This window comes from Rhipicephalus microplus, chromosome 2 (assembly GCF_043290135.1).
Source record: "Rhipicephalus microplus isolate Deutch F79 chromosome 2, USDA_Rmic, whole genome shotgun sequence".
In the NCBI taxonomy this organism is placed as follows: domain Eukaryota; kingdom Metazoa; phylum Arthropoda; class Arachnida; order Ixodida; family Ixodidae; genus Rhipicephalus; species Rhipicephalus microplus.
Window position 1 is genome coordinate 37,375,483 of NC_134701.1, and position 22,104 is coordinate 37,397,586.

A 22,104-nucleotide genomic window follows, 5' to 3' on the forward strand; every position below is an offset into this window, starting at 1 on the left:
TGTGACGTGAAAATGAGGTCGAGAATATTTGAAGAGTGCTCAGTAGCTCGCGTTGGGAATGAAAGAAGTTGAGATAAACCAAATGTTAGGCACGTGTTAACAAAGTCGCTTTCCATAGTGTGTTTAGATATCGTGAGCGCGAGGTTAGACCAGATTATTCCTGGGAAGTTAGTCACCCATTAAAATAACCGGTATGTTAGGATAGGAGGCATTCAGGAAGTTAAGAGCACTGTGGAAATTAGCGATAAATGAAGCATCTGCGTTAGGGGGGTGGTAACAGACTCCAATGATAACCGGAGGATATGAATTTCTGCAGCAGACAAGCAGTAATTCAAGGCTGGAAGGGATGACCACTGGGGAGCAATTTAATCGACTGTGAGCAGCTATCAGGACGCCACCACCACGCTTACCATCACGATCTCGCCGAAATATGGTAAAGCCAAGAAAGCATGGTGCTAATTCGGAATTGCTTATTGAAGGGTTTAGCCACGTTTCGGTTAAGAGAACAAAGTTGCATTCTGTCGTGCAAATAAGATTAAAGAACGAGTCGCGTTTCGGCAAGAGGCTTCTAATGTTAGTGTGTACAATTGACAAAAGTTCAGGGTTTAATTTAGGATCCGCTGAGGTGGGAGGTGGTAGCTATGGGCGGAGGGGGATTACTTTTTCAGAAGAGCGATCGAAAACGTAAGTGGTGCCATCAATGGTTAGTTTGTTGTACCGAAGTTTATAGGCCTTGCGAGATGCTTTACCAAATTCAATGAGGTGCTTACAGGCCTTGCGTGTGTTGGGGGAAAGATCTTTGCTAATGCTGTAGTTGGTGTCTTTTAGTTTTTTGGCGTTGGACAGCACTAGTTCTCGATCCTCGAAATGACAGAACCGGACAATGATGGGTCTATTTTTACTTGGTTGAAAACGCCCTATGCGGTGAGCGCGTTCAATGTCTCTAGGTTGGACTGAAACTTCCAGATTGGCGAGACATAGATCCATGACGCACTTCTCAGACTGTGCCCAAGTCTCGTCACTGGCATCTTCAAAACCGTGAAAAACAAGGTTGCATCGTCGCTGTCTGTCCTCAGAGTTGTCCATCCTGGCGACAAGGCTAGCGATATCACCACAGTTTTGCTCAGTTAGTGTTTGTAAGCCGTCGACCTTTTCTTTTACCGCGGCTATTACAGAGCAGTTGTCTTCAATTTTAGAAAGTCTTTTAGTAATTTCTTCAAATTTTTGCTCGTGTTGCAGGAGCGTAGAAAGTATGGATTTCATTTTATTAATGATGGCTGCCTGCTCGGACTGAACATCGTTGAAGACAGACATAACGTCGTTAGGGGTTTCAGTATTAGAGGACCGAGTTGCAGGGCCAGGGTTTGTCTCGATGTCGCCACATAATAGCAACAGCACTCGCAGGGCACGAATACAGCTAGAAACAACCTCTAAGCAACAGTTTGGGCTCGGCAGCACTAGCAATGCAGCGTATTTGGTACGCTTGGAGAATAGGGAACAGGAATTTTTTACCTGCACAAAAAGCAGGCGTTGCGTGTGAGTGCGGGCCATCGCTGGGGTGCTGCCGAGCCCACTGAAGAGCGCGCAGCCTTTGGTGACGCTTTTATCGTAGCGGTGTGACGTCAGTTCTGTTTCCGTGCCTCGTGGCCATGAGGGGAAGGGCGGCAGTAGTGACGGAGGCACAGGCGGGAACATTGAAGGGCATTCGTGCGGTGCGGGCAGCAGGGTATCCATGGCACAATGCAGACGGTGAATCTCGGCTGATGGGTCCAAAGCGTGCAGCGGTAGCTTAGCCTGGGGGGCCGGGCTCTGATGTGCAGGGGTGACTGACCTCTGTTCATGCCATAGGTAAGACACTTGCAGTTACTCGCCCTCAACTCTCATCTGATACATTTGCCATAGTTTCAAATGTCACAGTTTGACTTGTCATAAATTTCATTTCATTTATTTACCTTAAAAACCCCTAAGGGGTGTTACATATGGGGTGGTTACATAAAAAAAATTACAAAATTCGTTCACCAATAATTCTTGTCATTTCTTCAATGAAGGCAGGTGATGTGATGGGGAAGGCCATTTCAGTTTTTGACTGTGCGGTGGAAAAATGATGGCGAGCAAGTAACAGTATGTGCACTTGGACGAGCAACGTTGAAAGAATGACCTGTGTGCAGTGAAATGCGCATAGGAGGTAGAATGTGAGGTGCTTGGTAAAGTTATCTGTTATATAATTTATGATATAATAATAAGCTTGCTATGTGACAGCACTGTGCTAGTGCATCCAAACCAGAATCAGCTTTTATTAATGAAACACTGATGTCATGTGATGTATGGATATACCTTAGTGTGCAAATTTGAACGGATTTTAAGGATTCCAAATAAGTGATGCTTCTCACACATAGAACCATTGTTCTATATGTGAGTAGTTTTAGGTGTTCAGCACTGTGAACATTACATTTCGGAAATCCTAAAGATTTGTTGGAATATGATGTGATGCTAGTCACATAAGAGGACCAGTTGAAATCATGCATAATAGTAATGCCTGCATACTTGAATGGGACAACATTGACATGTAAACAGGGGTTTTTTCAAATATGAAAGAAATGGTATGATGATTACGGCTGTGTGAAATTGACGTGGATTTACATTTATGAGGATTTAAGGCCATGAACTACTCGTCACACCACTTTTTTACATTATTTTGGTTGATCTGCAATGAGATATGTAGTCATTGTCATAATGATAGATTGATATGTGACACAATCATCGGCAAACATTTGAACGTTAGAGGATATACTTGCCATGGTAAATCGTTTATGTATATTAAAAATAAGAGGGAACCTAAAACTGAACCATGGGGGACACCTGATGTTGCTGGTAGAAATGTAAAAGCAGTGCTGTTGATAATGACTGATTGTTGTCGGTTATGAAGAAACTTTTTTTCATGTCCGGATGTTAGGGTGCAAGTTGAGTCACAAATATTAAATATAATATTTTATTTGCTACTTTATCAAATGCCTTCGCAAAGTCGAGGAAAATGACATCGGTTACAACATTACAATCCAGATTTTAGGGAAGATCATGCAGGAATGAGGCTAGATTCTTACGGAAATCATGCTGTGGTGGATGGAAAAAGTTATTGTTCTCGAAAAAATAGATAAATATGACACGTTCCGTGATGGATATGGGGCAATAGTTTAATGGTGATTCATGGTTACCTGATTTGAAGACTGGAACGACCTTCCTCTTTTTTTCCAGTCATCTGAAAGGGAGCCTGATGATAATGATTGTGAGAAGGGGGTTAGGTATGTGGTATATATACACTTTTTTTAACAGCTGTGTTTTTTAACAGCTTCGAGGAGATTTCATCTACACTGGCGGATGGAAATAACTTACAATTGTCAATAAGTGTAGATATTCCAACTGGTCAAAAATTAATAGCAGACAACGAAGGCATCTTGGAAACAGGATATGAAGGGAAAGGCATAAGTGGCTCATTTGTGAAAACAGATGCGAAATTGAAATATAAACACGATCGCTCACGCCATGTCGGATAAAATTTCATAGTCCTTAGAAATTCTGACACCAGGTGCTGATTTAGGGTTGATTACTTGCCAGAATTTTGCAGGGTTATTGAGCAAGCACAGGGCAGGTCTGAAAGAAAAAAAATATGTTTCTGTTTTTAAATAGCAACCAAGTAGGTTGGTGTGTTCCGCTTCGTAATATTTATTTCAACAGTTGGAGCTTGGCTGAACTTTAGCGGAGCAAAACAGACATTTCTTTTTCTTCTTAAGTTTTTTTTTAGGAATGTGCTTGTGAACCATGGTCAATTGTAATTAGGGTGGAGTGTGATGGTCAGTATATGCTGCGCGACAAGATTAGACAATTTGTTTTAGAAGAGCCACCAGTTTTCATTCACGGGACAATTTTCGAAGCCCGATTGAAATAGTTCATACAGTGCTTCTAATTCACTATTAATTATGGTATAATTTTCTTTGTTGTATAAGTGAGTTGTTTTCCAGTCTGTATAATGTTTCGCGGGAGAAAAAGAGAAAACTGCATGAATTATTTTATGGTTGCTTATTTCACTTCAATAGCTAATGGATGGCATGCTGTCTGAATAAGTGGCTAGTATTAAGTCAAGTACCATATTCACTTGAGCCCAGGTCGACCCCCGATTCTAAGCCGACCCCCCCCCCCCCCCCCGCAAAAGTTTTAAGCCCGGACAAAAAAAAGTTTTAACTCAAATGTAGGCCTACCGAAACAGCGAAGACAGCATTCACAAATGAACATTAATTGAACATAAAGGTGAAACAAAGTAGTTGGTTCATGATGCAAATAGCTCGAGAAACATACAGCCGCTAGTCCTGTTCTGTGTGTCCCTTTCTTTTCTTTTTTTTTTTTTTGTGCTGCATCTAGTTATTTGCATCATACAGATGCTTTGCTTGCCGATGTGGCACTCATTCCGACTTGTCGTCGTTGACTTCAAACAGTGCGCAATCCTCTATGCCATTAAGCGCATTGGATATGCCGCACTTCTTGAAAGAGCACAAAATCAATGTTCCTAGGATCTTGTTCCATGCTGCAGCAGCCCCTCCAGTGATGCACATTTTTTTCGTCCCGCCCGGCTTGAACTTTGCACGACGACTCCCCAGCTACGACAACTTTTCTTTTATAAGCAGTACTATAATGAAACCGCCTGTTTGGTGCCATTGAGCTAAGTCACACAGGGACCACTCGAAGCATGCCTAGAAATGACGAACGACTCGTTTCTGCAGTCGCCACATCGATAAAATGGCGGCCTCATCACCCGAGCCATGGGTTGGCTCACTGCTAACGGCTACAATACCGTCTAGGTGCTGCTAGTTGGGCACCACTTTTCTCAATGCAAGTTTGTGCATTTTTCAAATATCCGAGTGTAAATTAACCCTCAAATTTGATACAAAAGAATATGAATAGAACTATAAATCTAGACTCGAATAAATATGGTATGTTTGCAGTATCATCAGTTACAAGCATGGGCTTCATTACCATCTGTGAGAGGTTGAAACTAAAGCAAACATTTAGGAAATTAATCGATGGAAGTTAACCATTACCAATGCCTGAGCTAGAATAATTAGTCCAGTCGATGTGTGGGTAGTTAAAGTCCCCAAAAAAGCAAGACGCATGTGTTCATGAACTTTTTTGTGAAAAAGGCGAAGATATTATGAGCTCACCTGCGAAGTCTGCATTACTGTTGGGGGAACGACAGCAAACATCTAGAAGTAGTAGTTAGGGATTAGCTCGACCTATAAGCCATACAATTTCCAAGTTCCTGGTCACATGAACAGTGAGCACTTGAGCTGTTTTTTACAGTGATAGGAACGCCACCACCTCAAGCACTCTGCCTGTCCTTGGAAAAAACATCGAAGTTTGGCAGTTGGTGCATAACTAACTCCACTGTCAGCAATTTCATTAGTAAGCCACGTCTCTGTCAATAAATAAATCACTTTCAGATGAGGATACAATGTCAGCTACCTGTTTGCATTTGAAAAAAAAGCTTCTAATATTCATAAAGATAACAGAGATAGAAAATAACTTTTCGAGGGGTAGGTGGTGCACTTTGGGACAATGGGCACTAGCTGTGGGATAGTTATAACTCTTTAATCAATATCAATCAATTGATTGAGACGCTTCATCAAAAATATAGCACCTTGACCCAATATTTTATAGTGAACCGAAAAAAAAGAGCTGCCTTTGTTCTCTCAAAAGCGGCAAGGTTTCTTAGTATGTTCTAATTTTTTTTTTTATCTTTTCCCACTCTGTATAGAGCGTTCTTAATAAACATACGACCATTTGCTTAGTTTTTAAGAATAGGAATTTCACAATAATAGGCCAGTTACAACCAGAAAAGTATAGACCAAAGTGGTGCGCTCGCTCAATTTACTTTGGCTTCAAGAAAAATTCAATTGCTTAGAACACAGCTGAATTACCAAGTCTTCAGACTGTACAAGTGATTCGAATTTGCTAGTATCAATATTGCCATAAAATATCAAATTATTACATCAAGAGTGGTTCTCCGCATCATTAAGGCAGGTTTCAAGAACGTACCGTAAAAGCCCGCATATAGCTCGGACTCTCATATAGTCTGGGTGTAATTTGGAAATAGCAAAGGCGAGAAAAGAAGTTTTCACCCGAATATAGCCTGAGTAAAACTGAAAAACGAATTTATTCCCACACTTCATTCGTTGTCGTCGTCGGACGCACTCTCTTCCGAAGCTCCCCTGTCGGAAATGTTCTCCCACAGCACATCATCCTCAGTGCCATCAAGCGTGTTCAAGATGGAGCACTTTTTGAATGCGGAGCAAGTGAGCACCTCAAGAATGCAGGCCCAAGCCTTGACTATCCACGAACACAATATCGCTGACGAGGCCAGTTTCAGTCGTTCGCCAGGGGTCAGCTCTGGTTCTTCGGACCTCATCCACTCCGCGTACAGGCGCTTAACATGGCAGGGTGCCTACAGGCCCTTGAAAACCTTGAGAACCCTTTAATTTCAAAAACGCGATTTCAAGGCCTTTGAAAGTCCTGGAATTTTTTCCCGTTCTTGAAAACTCTTGAATTCTTTGAGCCCTCCCTGTCGACATTGCGCGCTCTTTTTATGTGGTAGATCCCTGCCAAGTCTCCCGGATTATGACCACCTCTTACGTTTGTATGGCTGTCAGGAAAATCTCCCAGACATTGAAATTTCTGTGCGTGGTCTGGCTGCATTGACAACAATGCAGTCCAATTCAATCCAAGTGTTTTTGCGAACCCATCTCACTTTATTGTGAACGAATTTAGGAGGCAATCATCCAAATGTTAATTGGGCCAATATTCTAATGTTCCGAGCTCTTCTCATCGTCGCGGCAGGTTGTAACAAACTTTAGTGCTGAAACCCTGAAATGAAGGCCGAGAGCGGCATGCTTGAAGCTTCAAAAAGACTCGTGCGGCCAGCGTATGCAATATCAGAACTGAGGTTATCTTTTGCCACAATCGCTGTGGACAAAACCGTAGTCGCTCTATACTTCGCAACAACTTATTGTGGCAGCACAGTCAAAGCTACCTGGACAAAGTTTCTGCACATGTGTGACTACGCCAAGTAGTCCATTTTCATGCGATTTCAGTTTCACAAGCCCATCCAACATGTACATGTTCCCATGAGCACTATTCGATAAATGTAACATTTTTGGGGAGGAAATAAATAAAATGCTCTTTCTTTTTTAAAAAGAACAAAGGCTTTATTGAAGCGTTCAGATTTATATAAGCAAAAAAAAAAAAGCACGACCGAGCAGGAACTGGGCGATTGGAAAAACAACACAAAGGCAAGAAAATATTTCCTAAATTTTAGTGCATACTTGGTTAGCATCGTTTTTTTTTTTTTTTTTTTTTTTTTTTTGAGGCGCAAGAACTTTTCAGAAACGCTCACGTTACTTTTTAAGAGACATGAAGGAATCGACGGGTATAAGAAATCTTGGCCGTGACAGGTCATCATGGGGCGTTTGACGTTTGTAAATCCAAGTGGGTGAAACGCAAGTTTAACTTGGCCAAGAACACTGTTTTTGCAGGGTCAACAGCATAATGTACATGAACACGTCTGTTGCCCAGGCAAAGCTTTCCACTGGTAGTTTGATCTTCATAAACTACTGTCATCGCAAAGCGCAAACAACCACTCCCTCCATAGACGCCGATAAGTGTGGTGGTACAGTACGCCATCTTCAGCATGTGTCATAAGTAGGAGCCCCTCAGAGACAAAAGATGACGAGGAAGCTGAGAGAAGATTGGAAAAAGGCACGAGCACACGCACCGTACAGCGAGGCCCAAGGCGTGTGACCCGAGCGGCGATAGACGCACGACCAGCGACGAGCTGGCATTGTCGACGTGGGCTTCGCAAGAGAAGGTTGCATTGACAGCAAACACACTGACGTCGAGAGCAGCAGGACAGTGACTCGGCAACCTGTGATGTGGGCGTCTCGAAAATAAGACTGAGACCTCGACATGCTTCAAGGGACGCTGCTCAGGATGAAGCCCCCGCGCACAGCAAGCGCCGATGTTCCTGGCGCAAGCCCCCTTTGAAGCAAGCCGTCGAAGACAATCCCCGGGTTGTCACGTCAGCGGGCAGCGCCTGGCATCGCTAGTGGCCACTAGGCCCAGCCGCCGAGACATCCGCCACGTCAGCAACGACGTAAGGCAACGATGTCTACGGGCGACCACGTCAGCAGTGGGAAGGACGATGACTTTCGTCAAGATCTACGAGAACCCCGACTGGTATCCAACAAGACGGATTTGGACAATGACCAGAAGTGCGCCTGCTGGTTGACAAGTAAGACCGAGGTGAAGCATTAAGGCTATGGAGTTGCTGTACGATATTTAGGAAAGTTTACTCTGCATGGGGTTTGGTTTATAGGTTAGTAGTTTATATTGTAGTTATTTTTATTTGTTTGCTATATTTTTGTTTATTTATATGTAGAGGGTATGCCGTGCTAGTGTTTATTAAATGTGGTGTGTTGTTATCCGAGTCTTGTCTCAGTTCATCGCTCGCAGCATCGGCCCGTAATGTGTGACAAAATTGACGAGCCTGCCAGGATTGTACTTACTGCCCGTCACAGATTTCGGAGGTCGCAACGATAGACTTTGTCAAGATTCTGAGTCTAGCAAGAGATCGAAAATAATCAAAGGAAGAGGCACAGCAGTTTTTCGTAACAGAGCTATGACGCGTTAGAAAAAAAGAGGGAACTGGCGCGAACAGAACTCGAAGCTAAACTTCAGAGTAAGTGTGGTGAAGCTTGTGAAGCACACGCTGGAGATATAAAAAGGCCAAAGCACTTGAGCACAAATTGATTTTGGTGGAAGCTACAAAGAGCATTAGGATAGAAGGAAAGACAACAAAGGAGGATTTAATTGAAGTTACAGATCATAATATTTCTTGTTCTGAGGAGGTCATAAGAGGGACTAGTGACAACAGTCTTACTAGTCATGAGAACAGCCAAGTAATTAGCAAAAAAAGAGAATGTGGACGTAGATGTGACAGCGTATAGTAGTTCAGTGAGTATCGAACATTGTGAAGATACTTATTATTGCTGAAATAAAACACTTTCAAACGAGCCAGTCACGAAAGAGAGAGATACTAGTTGCTCACAGAAGGCCATATTGATGGAACAACGCATAGACTATGCACAAGAGACAGCCTTACGAATGTGGGAGAGGGTGATTGGCTGGGTTAAAGGTCGTACTACTATCTCCGTCAAACGAAAGAAAAAGGAAGGAGGGCCTAAAGCATCGCGATTTGGTCGTGTACAACCTGACACCAAGATTTGTAGGCAATTTCATGGGTGTAGACACACAGTTGGAACGCACCCAAGAAAAGTCCTTTGGATGAGGCATTTCATGATTGCAAAGAACAAAAATAAAGACAGTGGTAATACTGGGTGTTCGCTACTGCGCTCAGTCAATAGACGCAGAAGGAAGTCGAGAAAGGCGTTTAACGTCACAAGGAAAACGAGGGTTTGTAGTGTCAAATTTAATTATGCACATTGTAACTAAGGGATGATTGGAGGGAAGTTAAAAGTGCTGTGTCGGAGCATCAGGTTGGTGTAGTGATAGAATGCAGTGCGAAGCATGTGAAAATTCGGCCAGGTAATGTGTCAAAGAAGTGCTTGGTGGTGTCCAGTGAACAGTGTGCGAAGAAATGCAACGCCAACATGCGCAAGTCTCGACATTTGAAGTGAAGGGTCATTCATGGCTGTGCTAATGGCAAAGAAGCAGTTTTTCGTAAAAAAAATGTTCGAAATGGACGCATATGTCATAAGTGACAGCCGCGAGACTGCAAGACGACGAAGACGACCAACGTTTGAAGGCACGCGCTCGAAATGTTTGTGAACTCGAGGCACAAGCACGGGGTCGAAAAGAAGGACGAAGAGGTCGCGAACTGTCATTGTCTCCAGAAACTTGGCGGCAGAAGATAGCATCATCGGCACGCACCGGGGACATGAGCAACGGCCGTTCGTGCCTGCTGCCTGACACGTGCGCATCCCGAGGTGGCCAGTGAAATCGGCGGTGATCGAAAGAGGGCTTCTCGGAGACACAGCCGCCATGCCCAGCAAGGATGAGCATTCCCGGCGCTAGCCCCCTTTCAGAAGCGAAGCAACCCAAGGCAATGCCCGGAGGACCACGTCAACAACAGAACGCCTTGACGGGTGAAGAAATAGCCAGTGTAAGTAGCCACAGAGGGACCTACGAGCGTCAGTGATGACGGCTAGCACGCACAGGTGCCGAAGGACACATCGAGCTGCGGAGAGGACATCGATATCTATGACAGACCAGACTTTGGCAACGAGCTAGCCAAGTCAGCGGCATCGTGTAGGCTAGCCTGAAGAACCATTAGAGATAAGGCGAGAGTTAACACATTAATTAGGAGAATTCAGAGTTAATACATTAATTAGGATGGTTTAGTCACTAATCTAGTTTGTGGTTGGTTTCATTAGTCTACAGCTGTTTGTGCTGTTTTGTAGATTTGTATAAATAGTGCCGTTTATTTTCTGGTATAAATGTTTGTCCCTCTTTCGAGTCTGGCTGAGTCTATCGCGCGGGGCCACACCCTATAATCTATGACAATTGGTGAGCTTGCCAGGATTCAATCCGGCCCAGTCACTGATTATTGGACGTTGTGGTGATGGATTGGGACAAAAAATATTAACGGTTGTTCGAGAGCAAAAGCTAAGTAAGGAAGAGGGTTCAAACTTAGTTGACGCCGAAAGAAAATGCGCTCAGGAAAAGCAGGGGTTAAGGAGGAAGAAGCACAATGTCAAACTTCAGTCAAAACGCACAGAAGTGCAAGAAATATATGCGAGAGAAAGGTAGGCACTAGAGCGGCAACTGTGATTGGCACAAGCCACAGGTAGACCGAAAGAATAACGCACACAGAGGAGTTATCCAAAGAAATTAGTGTGTGCGGTGTTCCCAGTTGTGCTTCAGTTGAGCATAAGGTTAGCGAGCAGGAGTTGAAGGCCAGCAAGGCAGGTCATGTGAGCGATAAGTTGCAGAAAAAGGGATTAGATGTTGCATACAGTTGCAGTAAGGCAATGGTTAGAGTAGAGGACGCGGATGCAGTAGAACAGAGTATGAAAAAAATGAACGCTATCAAGATAGGTAGCAAAGAGACAGTGAGTAGATGTTCATGATTGGGCATGCATATTGAAAGAAAAAGCACGAAGCATTCATGAAAGATGATTTCAGATAGTGCGAAAAAGAAAAGTGCTTCACACGTCCGTTTTCAAACGCACGAAAGTAAGGGATATTGAGACAGCTATAGAGACAGAGAGAACCAGTCATGGTCACCAGGAAGCAAGGAAAGTGGTGCAAAGTTACGGACGCATGAGATGAAAGAAAACCACTCGGGAAGCGATAAAGCTATGTCTTTATCGTCGGGCAAGAAAAATACCAGAGTAAAGAGCCAGCCACACAGTGAGAGTTAAGACGCTACATACGACAGCTGACTCGAAGAGTCATCGAAAAAAAAAAACAGAGGCATCAGCTGTGCTGAGTGTCTTGATCTGTGGGGCGCGGGTAGACGTAGGAATAAATTTTAAAAAATTCGGAACATGAAAGAGCACAGATTGAAGTGTGTTGTCTTAATCTCGGGATTCCTTTAATGGACAAGTGATGTTTCTGTAAAATGTGCTTGAAGTAGGTCGATAGATTACTTTATTTGAAGCTGAATATTGTACACAATGGGTTAGTCAACATTTTAAACAGTGAGTGCTGCACTTTTGTGGTAGTAGAATTTTAGAATGCAGCCAAGAGTTTTATGAACGATAATACAATGAACTTGCCGAACAGTCCAGTGCAGTGTTAGATGAAGTGCTGGGGACAGTGCTTTTTCATGACCGCTGTGAAGTGAAAGTTATTTAAAGTGAACACTTGGCAAGCGAATGCAACTACAAGATCAAGAGAGAAAGGGAATCAGTTTTTTGAGAGAAACCTCTAGGAAAAGGGGGCGAATGTCAAGAGTAAGAGCCCCTTGGAGAGAGACGACGAGGAAGTTGAGAGAAGATGGGAAAAGGCGCGAGTACGCGCACCGTACAGCGAGGCTCAAGGCAGGTGACCCAAGCAGCAACGGGCGCGTGAGCAGCGACAAGCTGGCATTGGCGAGGTGGGCTTCGGAAGAAAGGTTTTCATCGCCAGCAAACACACGGGTGACGGGAGCGGCAGGACAGCGACTCTGAAACGTGTGACGCGGACATCCTGAGAAGAAGATAGAGACCTCAACACACTTCGAGAGAGGCTGCTCGGGATGCAGCCGCCGCGCACAGCAAGCGCCGATGTTTCTGGCGTAAGCCCCTTTGAAGCAAGTGGCCAAAGACAGTCTCCAGGTGGCCACGTCAGTGGGCAGCATAGGGTATCGCCAGTGGCCGCTAGGCCCAGCCACTAAGACATCCGCCATGTCAGCTGCGACGTAAGGCAATGACGTCTACGGGCTACCACGTCGGCAGCGGCAAAGATGATAATTTTTGTCAAGATCTACGAGAACCCTGACAGGTATCCGACAAGACAGATTGGGACAGTGGCTAGAAGCGCACCTGCTGTGTGCCAAGTAAGGCCGAGGCAACGCATTAAGGCTATGGAGTTGCTAGACGATATTTAGGACAGTTTACTCTGCATGGTGGTTGGTTTACAGGTTAGTAGTTTATATTGTAGTTATTTCGATTAGTTTGCTACATTGTTGTATATTTGTATATAGAGGGTATGTCGTGTGGGTGTTTATTAAATGTGGTGTGTTGTTATCCGAATCTTGTCTCAGTTCATTGCTCGCAGCAGCAGCCTGTAATCCGTGACAACATGACCATATCAGGCAGCTGAAATACCAACCACCTGTGCAACGCAATTCAGGGAAAGGGTTCTTGCTTTTACATAGTTTGCAATGGCACTTTTGCCTTCAAGCAGCCAGGCCTGCTGAAGGCTGGCAGGTTGCTGATTACACTTCAAGGCGGTTATAGCTATTAGTCCCGCATTCACCTGATGATATCACTCACTCATGTCTTATTTTTCGGTGAGTGCACGTGGGGGAAACAAAATATTCACGACGCACCAGTGCCTTCGTTTCTTCTGGCTCAATGAACACAGATCACCTAATGAACACACACTAGTGCTCACTTACAAACTTTGACATGAATATGCTGCAACCGAGCGATGCCGTCTTTGTTTACCAGGGCAGGAAAAAGGTTAAACAACTCTAGAAAACCAGAAAACTAGAAACAACAAAGAACGAAAATCCTGCATGGTGTAAGGTTCCTAATAATCATGCGAACAATCTTCAAGATAATATTGGTAACTTTTCTTTTTATATTTTCCTTTCGTACGCTACGCTGTATGTAAAAGTTAGCGTTCGTAGATTTCATGCAGAAGCGTAGTGAAAGAAAGGCGTGCTTGGGCTTTGTAGCCTTGGCTGTGTTGCCACAAAAAGTTGTCGCCAAGTAGAGACACGATCATGTATGGCGATGACGTAACTGACAGCACTCCAAAAGTGCACGTGCGTTCTACGCTCATCCAGTTAAAATGACGATGCTTTGAAACGCTGCGGATAAAATCGCCGCAGATGCGATCACAGATAGCTAAAAACGACATGGTTTTAAAGGCACGTGCGCAGCCACCGCTTGCGGATTGAAAACAGAGCTGCCTTTTTTGCAACAGCCGCATGCAACACTGCGGTTGCGGCAATGCGATTCCTAGCTGAATGCACTGGTAGAGACGATAAAGATGTAAAAAATTGCTAAAAGAGTTTGGCGTTACTGTCCAACGAATCTAGTAATGTTGTTCCTGTGTCTGGGTACTTTGGCTATACTTTGTCTTAAATTTTTCAGTTGCCTGGCAGTCAGCTGCGCCATCCCGTTCTTTCACATAAGTCCCAGGAAGACATATGCGAGTTGTTTTGACAGAAATAAATTTGCTAGTTGTTTTGATGACGAAGTTTATAGAGATGCAAGGATACTCGCCCCCCTATGAGACTAGCACCTTTTACTAGAGACCCTCTGGTGTTCAGCTAATGTTTATGGACTCCCTCCCTCCCCCTTTTATTCTTTCATGATATATTTTTTTCCGTGCAAAAAAAGGAGGGGGGGGGTAGAAATCAGCACGACACCCTCCCCCCTTCCTGTTTCGGAGATCTCCCACATTCAGAATCCTTAAACTTGGCAAGTGTGGATCGGCACCGACTTGACGAACTCCCCATTTCTAAAACAGTAATTTGGTATAAGTTGATATGGTTTCGCTTAAAAAACTGCATGGGAAATAAAGATTTACTGCGTCAAACCACGAACAAGGTGAGAGACTCGTAATGCTCCTCAGGGCTAGCTCCTTTCCTCTTGTGCAAGTGGTGAAGCTAAAGTGAGCTTAAGTGCAGACTAGACATGTTTGATAGAATTGAAATATGCATGTACTATACAGTATGCAAGTGCAATAAAAATGAGTCAATTTCAAAAGTTTATAGAGTGAAAACATGTCAACATAGCGTGCCGCTTTTAGTTCTTGAAAAACCTGTGACAGGTCGTGGAAAGTCCTCGAATATCCTTGCATTTTCGCTTTGAAAACCTGTATAAACCCTGCATGGTCCTCGCATGCCTTATTAAGGCACACATCAAGTGGCTGCAGCTGTGATGTCATCCGACGAGCTCGATGCGAGAGTCATGCAGCAGTCGTTTTATGGAGTCAATCAGGTGACACTGAAATCCTTCAAGCTCAATCATCGAAGGGAGCCCCAGCAGTGCTTCAGGCCGTCGACACCACACGGACTTTATTCAGTCAAGCACTAGCAATTCGTTCATCTACCCCTTGTTCTGACAGCGGACAATAACATTTTTTGGGAACTTCTCTCCGTTTGGTAGCGTCTTTTGTTTGAACACCACGAAGGGTGGTAGCTTGTTCTGCACCGTCTGCAGTGCAGAACAACATTACTGTCACCCTCGTTTTTTCGTTCCCAGTTGATCGCACGATAGCTTGCCTAGAGCCTTTCTGGCGCACCATCAGCACCGAGGGCATATTCAGGTAGACCAGCATTTGATCCCCGTTGCTGATCTAGACCAGCTGCAAGGGGACAGCCTTTAGCGACACATTTACATGCTTTTGAAACGTCACAAGGTCCTTTTTGTAGCTCCTTGGTAGCTTCTGCGAGATTGACGTACGCCGGCGTAGGGAGAACCCAGCACGGCGCATGAAGAGAGTCATCAAATGCTTGCTCGCTTTGAAATCTTCTGGCTGAATGCTTTTGTCTCAGGCAATCTCTCTTGCCTTGGCTTGTAGAAACTCGGATATTAACAGTGAGATGTGCAGCTTGGTGCTCCTGCACAAAGTGGTTAACTTCTCGATCAACGTCAGGAAACGCTTCCTGGTTTGATCCGCCGGAACATTTTCACTGGCCACTACAAGCTAAAAGGGCATCCTTCTGTTTCCCCCAACCGCGAATACTCCACTCGTTGACATCAAACTGCCGCTCCATGGCACAGTTGCCAATGGTCTTGACAGAAGCGGTAACTTTTTCTAAAAGTAGCCGAGTACTGCCTGCGCAATGCTGACATATTGTAAAATCACAGGAGCAAAATTGTGGCCGTTTTTATGGGCGCTGTTATATCCCGACACCGGGCACATGGTATCACATCTTTATTACTGAGGCGCACACTGCCAGCCTCAACACAAGCAGTACAAAACAGAATAACACCCTCCAGATACTGTTGACAGTATATGTACACACGCTATCTCTCGGCGCATGCGCAACTGGCAGTAGCTTGAGAGCATGCATAGAAACCCCGCGACTGACGTCACAACACTTCCTTCACGCACAATTTTAGAAACTATCATAAGTCAGGCGCTCAGGTGGGCGCCGTTGCCTTGTGCTACGTCGTAAGGGAACCGGCTGCTCACGATTTTCGGGAAGTGAGAGTCTCGTGGGTGACGACGAATCTGAGCTTTGGTTGGTCGTCGATGTAGCATTTGTGATGTCCGATGCATGTGGTAGTTCCACTTCCGGTGGTGGGTCCTGTTGTGCCGTCGGTTCGATGTCCGATGGTCGCAAGTGGTCCGCGTGCACAAACCGCACTTTGTTTCGCACATGCACTAAATACGTCGAAGAAGATTTCGCACACGTCACTTCTCCAGGCCACCAGTTCACAAGTTGCCCACGCACAGAATGCACCAGTACACGATCACCAACAGCAAACACTCGAGGTGAACCTCGGAGCCTGTCAGCAGACTTTTTTATTTCTGCGGTCTTAGCTCTCATCTGATTTGTTACGTCCGGGCGCAGCAGCGACAATCGGGTCCGCAGCTTCCTTCTCACAAATAATTCAGCAGGGGTTCTTCCCGTGAAAGTGTGAGGTGTGGTTCGATAACAAAACACGAAGTTATCTATCCTGTGTTGCAGTGTTCTGTTTGTGCCCTTTTCTGAGTCTTCTAGCACTTGTTTGAGCAGTGCTTTTTTTGTTGTCTGAACTGCGCGCTCCGCCGCACCGTTTGACTGTGGATGGTACGGCGGCGTTAGTGTGTGCCTCACACCATTAGCTTGAAGGAATTCTTTGAACTCAGTTGCCCGAAACTGCGGCCCGTTGTCCGTCACTACCTCCAGCGGAAGGCCATGCGCCGCGAACCATGAACGCACTACTTCAACGGTCTTCGCCGCGGTGGTTACACTCATTATCTTAATTTCGAACCATTTGGAATAGGTGTCGATAGCGAGGAGAAACATCCTTCCCTTTTCTTCAGCGAAGTCTAAATGCACACGCTCCCACGGATTCTGGCATATTTGCCACGAGGACAAGGGTACGGGTTGAGCTGTAGGGAGAACCGTTTGGCATATTGCACATTTGCGCACTGTGTTTTCGAGGGCTTTGTCCATTCCCGGCCACCATACTACTGGCCTCGCTAATGCTTTCATTCGGGTTATACCTAAGTGCTGCTCGTGCAGCAACTGCAAAACATTCTTGTGCAATGATTCCGGTACTACCACTCTGTTTGTCCATATAACGCACCCGCTGTCTACACTGAGCTCGAGCCGGCGTACCCAGAACGGCTTTAGCTGCTCCGACACGGTCTTGGGCCATTCATGCCATCCGTGCGTGAAGGAAGTGTTGTGACGTCAGTCGCGGGGTTTGTATGCATGCTGGATAGCTGATCCTGGTTTGTGTTTGATTCTATAGGTGTAGTCGGCCAAAAACGTCAGCCAACGGTGCACTCGTGCCGTGGCTACTGCACTGCCCTGCCGTTTAGGGTCAAACAAAATTGTCAAAGGTTGGTGATCTGTTATTATGTTCAAGGGCCGTCCGTAAAGGTACTTATGAAATTTTTTTACAGCAAACACAATACTAAGTGCTTCTTTCTCAATCTGCCCATAGTTACGTTCGGCCGCTGATAATGACCGCGAAGCAAAAGAAACCGGCTTTTCCTCACCGTTCACCAAGTGCGATAGCACAGCCCCTAACCCGTAATCAGAAGCATCACATGTGATCCAGATTTCTTTTTTTTACGTCATACAACTGCAACACAGTCTTATCAGTCAACAGTTCTTTGCATCTTTCGAATGCTTCATTACATTCGCCTGACCAGTGCCATGTAGTTTCTTTTCGCAACAAGTTGTGCAGTGGTTCCAAGATCGATGCTAAATTTGGCAAAAATTTTCCGTAGTAATTAATCAAACCTAAAAAGGCCTTCAACTGACTCACGTTAGTGGGCCTTGGCGCTTTTCTGATAGCTTCAACTTTTTCCGCTGTTGGGTGTAAGCCGTGCTTGTCGATCTCGTGTCCCAAGTATGTGACGCGTTGCTGAAAGAAGCTGCATTTCCTTGCGTTCACTTTTACGCCGTGTTTACTTAGGCGTTGAAGAACTTGCTCCACCCTTTCATAACACTGCCCGTCGTTCTCACCAGCGATGACTACATCATCAATGTAGCACGCGGTTCCAGGCAGATTACGCAGTATCTGGTCCATGACCGCCTGGAAAATAGCTGGTGCACACGCTACGCCATACGGCAAGCGGCGGAACCTAAACAGACCTAGGTGGGTGTTAATAGTGAGCAGTTTCTGCGCTTGTTTGTTTAGTTCGAGTTGCAAGTACGCTTTTGAGAGGTCTATGATAGAAAACACAGTTCCACCCTGAAGATTTGCGAATATGTCTTCAGGAAGTGGCAAGGAATACTGATCGACCTTGATGGCTGGGTTTACTGTGACGCGATAGTCGCCGCATAATCTCAGTTCTTGAGTGTTCTTTTTTGGAACAATCACAAGAGGCGTTGCCCATGGACTATGTCTGACCTTATATATGACTCCAGCTTTTTCTAGCTTGACCAATTCTTGTTCAACGCGCTCGCGCAAAGCGTATGGCACTGGTCGCGCTTTCGTAAAGACAGGGCGCGCGTCATCCTTCAATTCAATGCTGCATTCAAATCCCTTAATTGTACCAAAACCCGCGCCAAACACTTCGGGAAATTTCTCAGCAAGCAATGCCTCCTTAGCCACCACATTTACTGAAAATACTTCCTGCCAATTTATTTTGATTTTAGAAAGCCAATCTCGGCCAAACAACGTGGGCATTCTAGCACCCTGCGTTTCTTTCGCTATGACAAGTGGCAGTTCGAAACACTGGTCTTGGTATTGCACCTTTACATCCATAATACCAACAGTAGGGACCGTTGTGCCATTGTACGTGGCTAGTTTTACATTTGCTTGCCTGCAAGAGGCGTTTGGGAAGTGTTTAGCACACTCTGTTTCTGACATTATTGACACCGCTGCGCCCGTGTCAAGCTCCATGGGTATCACTTTATCATTTATGCAAACCTTGATTACAATGGCGGGCATACCTTCTTTGTGGTTCGTATTATACAGAGATAGCAGTTCGTTAGTATTTTCTTTCTCGCATTCTTCGCTCTCTACTCTATTTACAAGCTTAGATTTGCACATTTTAGCCACATGACCCTTTTTTGTACACCTATAACAGGTACTGTTCAGAAATCGGCAACTCACAGGTGATTGCTGTCCTCCGCAACGATGACACATTCTTTTCGTTTGTTCTTTCGCTGCCCCATTTTCCTTGTCCCAGCTGGACTGCGTCGGCGCTTCCCTCGAAGGTGCTTTACTCGGTTGTGAGATTTTCCATTGCCAGTAGATGTCCTCCGTTTCTACAGCTGCTCCTTTAGAACTGGTTTGCAGCATTTCTTTCGTGTCTTGTGTTGCCGCTTCCATGGCCATGGCTACGCTGCATGCGCGTTCCCACGTTACTTCCTCGTCTGGCATTGCCAATAGCCTGCACCGTACTCTCTCGGTACGTATTCCAGCGACGAGCCGGTCACGCAATGCTTCGGTCAAAAAGACACTGGTGTGTAGCGACACCACGGACCCGAGCTAACGGGGGAGTTTCTACTCCCTCCCACGCCTAGCCGTGCGTGGCTTTGCCGTGTCCGGGGAAAAGGGGATCCTGGGGGTTGAGCCGACGCTGGGTGATTGGACCTTTAAGGCCCCCCGGCAGAGGCAACACACCCCTTTGGCCCCGGCTTCACGTAGACGGCACCCCTGGGCTGACCTACCCAGGGGAAATCGGCAGTCGCCTTTTCCTATCTCTCTCTTCCTACATCTTCGTCTTTTGTTCTCACTTTACATCTTTCCTGTCTTCTACTCTCTTCTGTATACTTCCAATTTTCCTGGCGGCAAGGGTTAACCCTGTGCAAATAGCCTACCTTGGTCTAGGCGCATTGGGTTATGGCAGTGTTGTACGGCTGACGTCTGCATGCTTTCAGCACCTAAAAACTTGCAGCGTCCCCTTGTTGGGCTCCGTGGTGGGTGGCCGCCAACGCTGCTGAACAAAAATAAGACCGGCATGCAAGGCGCATTTCCTCTACTATCTGATCGTACCGGCCTAAAGCGGGTACGCACCGACGACATAAATCTCTTCAACCAGCCACTAGAAACTTTTCCCCACTTCCATGTCATTCACTGTGAAAAAACCGGAAAGCAAGCCAGGACCGTATCTCCTTTCGTAGTTGCCAGGTGTCTTACGGAAACTCTCGGGGCTGGATACAAAGTAACCAAAATGGCGAGCGGAGACCTTCTTCTAGAAATTCGGGACAAAGCACAATATGTAAAGCTAAACAGCCTCTCAACGTTTGGTGACGTACCGATCACCATAACACCACACCGATCCATGAACACCACTCGCGGAGTGGTATCTGATGCAGACTTACTTGAGCTCACCGAGACTGAACTTTTGGAAGGGTGGAAGAGCCAAAATGTCAATAATGTACAGAGAATCATCATCAGAAGAGATAATAAGGAAATTCCAACGAAACACTTGATACTCACGTTTGCATCCAGTAAACTACCAGATTCCATTCAAACAGGGTACACGAAAACATCTATCAGGCCGTATATACCAAATCCTCGTCGTTGCTTCCAATGCCAAAAGTATGGCCATGGCCCTAAGACTTGTCGTGGTCGCCAGACTTGTGCACAATGTGGAGTCCTAGGCCACGTGTCCGAGAACTGCAAAGAACCGGCGCACTGTGTGAACTGCGAAGGAAACCATGCCGCATATTCACGCTCCTGCACATACTGGAAAAAAGAAAAAGAAATAATTACATTGAAGGTGAAGGAGAACATTACGTTTAAGGAAGCACGGCGAAGAGTCGCTCCATTCTATGGACCCACATACGCTGATGCGGCGCGTCAGGGGGCACCGCCGCACCAGCCCTCGCCACCCCTTCGGCCCGCGCAGAGCGAGCCGTCGGCTGTGGCACCTGCCCCCAAGGCGGCTGTAGCCCAGGCTACACCGCCTACTCTCAAACAGAGACCGGAGACTCCAGAGTCTTCGGGTCTCAAGGCCTCCCCTCACCAGGCGAGGCCCAAAATCCAAACTAACAGCCCGCACGTGCGGGCATCCAGTGCCTCCGAGGAGGCAATGGATACGTCGGCACCCTTGGTGTCGAAAGAGCGGCGTGGCTCCTTGGAGCGCGCCAAGAAAACAAAAAAGCAAATAACAGCGCCTGGTGATGGCCCTGTTAAGTGAACTCAAACTCCCCGTCTAAACAGCCACTTGTTTTTCGTACACACAGCATTATTTTACATTCACCATGAACACTCAAATTATACAATGGAACGTCAGGGGCCTTCTCAGAAACCTTGACGACATCCAAGAACTCCTACACGAACACTCACCAAAAGTGCTGTGTGTACAAGAAACACACCTTAATTCAAAACACACAAATTTTCTTCGCAAATACGTTATTTTTCGAAAGGACCGTGATGATGCCGTGACATCATCCGGAGGTGTTGCCATCATAGTGAATCAAGAAATTGCATGCACACACATACAACTCCAAACATCCCTTGAGGCAGTGGCTGTTCGAGCAGTTCTTTTTAATAAACTGATCACAATCTGCACTATTTACATTCCTCCTAGCTATCAGCTACAAAAACGCGATTTACACTCTCTAATTGATGAACTTCCGGAGCCTTATGTTCTCCTTGGAGACTTTAATGCGCATAGCAGGCTATGGGGAGACTCTCGGTATGACGCGCGAGGTCGACTGATCGAACAGTTCCTTCTCTCGTCGAGCGCGTGTCTCCTAAACCGAAAAGAACCAACCTATTATAATCTCGCCATTAACACCTACTCCTCCATAGACCTGAGCATAGTATCTCCATCTCTTGTGCCTCTACTCCAGTGGAAAGTCGTCAGTAATCCGTACGGAAGTGACCACTTCCCCGTAGTTTTGAGCACTACAGTAACTGAGTGTCCATCACGTGTTCCCAAGTGGCTCATAAACAGAGCCGACTGGGAACAGTTTTATACTATTGCTAGTCTAGGTTGGAATGACATCCGTACTTTGAACATTGATGTTGCGGTGAACTATTTCACAGCGTTTTTGATCGATGCTGCAACAAAATGCATCCCACAAACAAATGGACACCCTGGAAAACGACGTGTGCCATGGTGGAACTCTGAATGCCGAAACGCGCGCAAACAGCAAAACAGAGCTTGGAGGCTGCTTCGGAACTCGCCGACAGCCGAAAATCTTCAAACCTTCAAGAAAATAAAGTCTCAAGGCAGGAGAACGCGTCGGCA

General features: G+C 45.7%; 1 protein-coding gene across 5 annotated transcripts in view; it reads left to right on the forward strand.

The window, feature by feature from the left end:
* The window catches only part of ric8a (ric8 guanine nucleotide exchange factor A), a 401,642-nt gene that overhangs the window by 357,750 nt on the left and 21,788 nt on the right, over positions 1-22,104 (forward strand). The gene's annotated exons all lie outside the window — the stretch shown is intronic.